Source organism: Diadema antillarum, unplaced genomic scaffold (genome assembly GCF_040938485.1).
Source record: "Diadema antillarum isolate AM-2024a unplaced genomic scaffold, OU_Dant_1.0 seq00001031_RagTag, whole genome shotgun sequence".
NCBI classification, from domain to species: Eukaryota; Metazoa; Echinodermata; class Echinoidea; order Diadematoida; family Diadematidae; genus Diadema; species Diadema antillarum.
In genome coordinates, this window is record NW_027271864.1 from 993,831 (window position 1) to 998,231 (window position 4,401).

The window sequence follows — 4,401 nt, forward strand, 5'->3', positions numbered from 1 at the left end:
GTCAAAACACTGTCATCTACGAATTTAGCACAAAAAAAAAATAAGCACACACACACACACACACACATAACAACAAAATAAAATCCAAACAAAACAAAAACAAAGCAACTTAGAGCGAGGGAGGGGATAAGAAGACCCTTCTCCATGATCATACACTCGGTACCATGGAGGTGAACTCTACCAAAACATTGTCAGGATTCCAATTCTAGAATGCCACAAAAGGCATGTCGATATTATATCATTCGAGGAAGCACCGTTGGAAGACACTTCTACCAATAGGGATTGCAATTAAGTGCATCCTATACATTCCTGTTTCGACAAGGAAATATCATAAGTTTGGATAATGGAAATGACTGTTTTGGTCTTTTACCAGACAGTTATCTTCTTTATTGTTTTTCTCATATAAAAAGCAGGGTGCTGCAAGTCTTTAATTGGGCGGATTGACGGGCAGCAGAAACCTACTACTTGGGAAGTAAAATGAATAGACCTGCACTGTTTAAAGTACAGTGTCCTTGTGCTACACATACCCATCATTAAGTGGGAGTAATAGTATACCCAGTGCAAAGACAAACTCAAACATCAATTGATTAACCTTATATCAAAATGATATCAAAAGTCCCATAGTAAATATCTCCATTAATGTTTGTTGATTATATGTGACCCTGCGTCACAAAACAAACAAAACATCGCCAGACATGGATTTTTAGTTAAGGGCAGATTCTGAAAGAGTAGACTCTAAGCTTTAAAATGATGTACAACTCAATTCAAATGGATTCTCCTAACTTATATGAATACTGGAAAGAAAACACACACTCTGCAAAGTGTGAAATGAGAAAAGATGCTCTGAAGTAAAGGGTCTATTCAAGCGCTTAATCTTTACTAAGCCGAGCTATGTGTGATGAAAGGGACAAAACACAGGATGTAAACCACAGGAGCAGTGACAATGAAGAGATTATCAGATTAAGCTGAAATTACACACGCTCTATTAGCATATTCTGCGCATGATTAATACCAACTTTCAAAGCAGTACCATTACCCTTTAAATGTTATTAGATTTGAAAGTGAAGAGTGTGCAAAGCATTCCAAGAAATTGAAAGGGGCCTCTAGACATACCAGGTTATTCCACCCCCCCCCCCCAAAAAAAAACAAAAACAAAAACAAACAAAAAACAGAATAAAAAAGGTGAAGAAATCACTGCTGAAATCACACTTTCCAATTCATATTATGATCCCAAAGTAAGGAATTACGTAGAACGGGGAGAAGGATAGCCCTTTCAGAAAATATGGAAAAAACCTCAAGATTGACTCGATTAACCCATTATATCCTTTTTTTTTTTTTTACTCCTCATGTAAAATCAAGGTGTGCAACTTTTTGTTCGTTTTGTGGTGCACGGTCACATACAAGTTTTTCATCTCGCGGAACGTGTGACGTTTTTAGGTGTGGACGAGGAGATTGGGCTGACCTGCGCAGATAGATTGGGGTTGGGAATATACATTAGTCCGTCGTTCTGCTCGTTGTTAGTGCAATTGACAAGGATTTGTCACAGGGTAATGGTCTTCCATCTTTCTTTCGGATTTCAGATATAATTTTCCTTCTATTCAAAGACAAAGAATGTAAATAACAATATATGTGATCGCAAATCACAAAACGAACAAAATGTCTCACCCCTTGATTTTATGTGAGGACTCAAAAAAAGGTAAAATGGGTCAACTAAGTCAATCTTGAGTTTTTCATATTTTCTGAAAGAGCTATCCTTCTTCTTCAATATTCTCAAGTTTGGGATCATAAAATGAATGGGAAAATGTGTTTTCCGCAGTTTTCTACAACTCTTTTTTTTTGGGGGGGGGGGGGGAGTAGAATGATCAGGTGTGTCTCAGAGACCCCTTTCCATTTCTTGAAATCCTTCGCATACCCTTCATTTTCAAAGACTAATAACTTCTGGAAGGATAACGCTACTGCTTTGAAAGTTGGCATTAATCATGGACAGAATGTGTTAATAGAGCGTGTTTAATTCCAGCTTTCGTTTAATAATCTAATGATTCCTTCATTGTTGTTGATACAGTGGCTTACATCCTGTGTTCTGTCCAGGCCAGGCCCTGTCATTAAACAGCTAGCACGGCTTGGTATAGATTAAGGGCTTGAATAGACTCTGTACTTAAGAGCCTCTTTTCTCTATTCACACTTTTCTAGAGTGTGTGTTTCCTAATCAGTATCTAGATAGGTTAAGGGAGTCCATGTGAATTGAGTAATACATCATTTTAAAGCTTAGAGTCTGCTCTTCCAATATCTGCACTCAACTAAAAATCCACGTCTGGCGACTTTTTGTTGCTTTTGTGTTGCAGGGTCACATACTGATCGTGTGTGGCGGATGTCAGGCAGTCGGTGCTGCAAATAATTAGCTTGGATTGTTGACTACAAGGCACATCAAGGAATGCATACAGTCTATTAACTAGAATAAACACAAACACGCAAATACACACCACAAAAAAAAGAATAAATGTTAAAGACCTGTTTTCATCTGTGGATATTTCAGGTCAGACACTGGAGAAGACGCAATGAAGTTCATCAATAAATTCTGCAAGATGGTAGGGAATGAAATCAGTAAGTACACAGTGTCTCCTCCATCTCATCAGTCATGCAATTTTTTTTATTTTATTTTTTTTTTTTGGGGGGGGGTTAGAAATATTACATAATGATTACATTTTTGTATTAGAATTCATGTTAACAAACTGATTGTATGTAAAGTTCACAGAATAAAAGTTATAATTAATTGAGATAGGAACACCTCTTGATAAAATTTCACCATTTGAGAAAGGAATACCTCTTGATGAAATTTTCCTTAAAGAAGGTCCTCCTTGACTCCATTATTGATGCTGTTAATTAAATGGGGAACTGTATAAGACCATGGAAATTACCAAAAATAGGACAATCGGGTAATAGCAACGTTAGAATGTAAAAAGTTAGTTAAGTTTATCGAATCAATAAGAAGAATTTTTTTCGCACACACTATTAGAACAATGTTAATCATTATGTATACAAACACTTGTATATAACTTATTTACCGGTTTGACGATTTCTGTATGAAATAAATATATACATTATCAACTGAGTATGCATTTGTCCAATGTTTTAATCTCCAAGATGGCATCAGGTATCCGAAACATTCTCAGGAGATTATGATATTGTTAAAACTGAAATAAAAAGGAATGAAACGCAAAAAAAAAAAATGATAAAACCCCAAAATAGTTACGGTAGTAATTTATGATTTTCAAAGTACTCACACGGACCAAACGACCATTGAGGAGTTAGTGGCACGAAACGAATGTAATCACAATAAGCTACATATTATTTTCATTCACCATCAGTGAGCTAAATTCACGGCCAAACCAAAGCCAAAGAAAGCCTTTATTGCACCCTGAATGATCATGAACAGACCACACAAAAACAACGGCTCCGAACTAGTGACCACCGGGCATGTCGGCGGTCTAATTTCCAGTTCAATTAACGTTATTCATTAAGGCATGTCACACTTTTCCGAATAAGCTACGCGAGCTTTTTACGTGTATGGATTTTCCAGCAGGCGGACAAGAACGTAGAACAGTCACGCACTTGCGTCTTACCTGCTATAGACGCGTGCTACTTTCCTGTTATTTGCGTGTATTCCGTGTGACCTGGCTGAGAACTCCGAAACCGAGCCTTTTTCACTTTAGTACGAGCGACATACGGGAACTGCGAAGTACATGGGTGAGAGTTGCCTGCGAGGTGCTGCGGCTAAGGACCTCCTACTGGTGTTAGACGGCGTGTACCTCTGCGGGCAAACCCCCGAGACTCACCCGGACCGATTGTTGAGCATGCTCAAAGCCTTTGTAACACCGTGTCTGGGGAAGCCTTGCGTGTTGATTTGCGGGGGAAAAATGCTTTCCGGACCTCCTAGCACCTCACAGTACCTTGCACGTATCTCGCCCGTAGTTGCCCGGAGGTGCTCACGCAAGTCCGATTTACTCGCAGCCAAGTTTTGAGCATGATCAAAACTTTTTTCCGGATGGGTCGCGGGGATTGTCCGGAGAAGTCCACGCAGAGCACAAGTAGGAGGCCCGTAGTTGCCGCAAGTAACAGGCAGTTGAAGAACGTAAGTTGCCCGTGGAGCTATGCTTATGTGGGATATTCACATGACCTGACATGCAGGTCACACGGAATGAACGTATGAAGAACGTAAGTAGTAGCGCTTGTCCAGCCACAACCCAAATAACAAAGTATCTGGGGCCCATGTGGGTTTTACATGGGCCTTCTGGGAGCCATATGTCCCATATTTGACCGTGCATCACAAAACGAACAAAAAGTCGCACACACTGATTTTGTGTGAGGACTGAAAATAGGTGAAATGGGTCAACCGAGCCAATA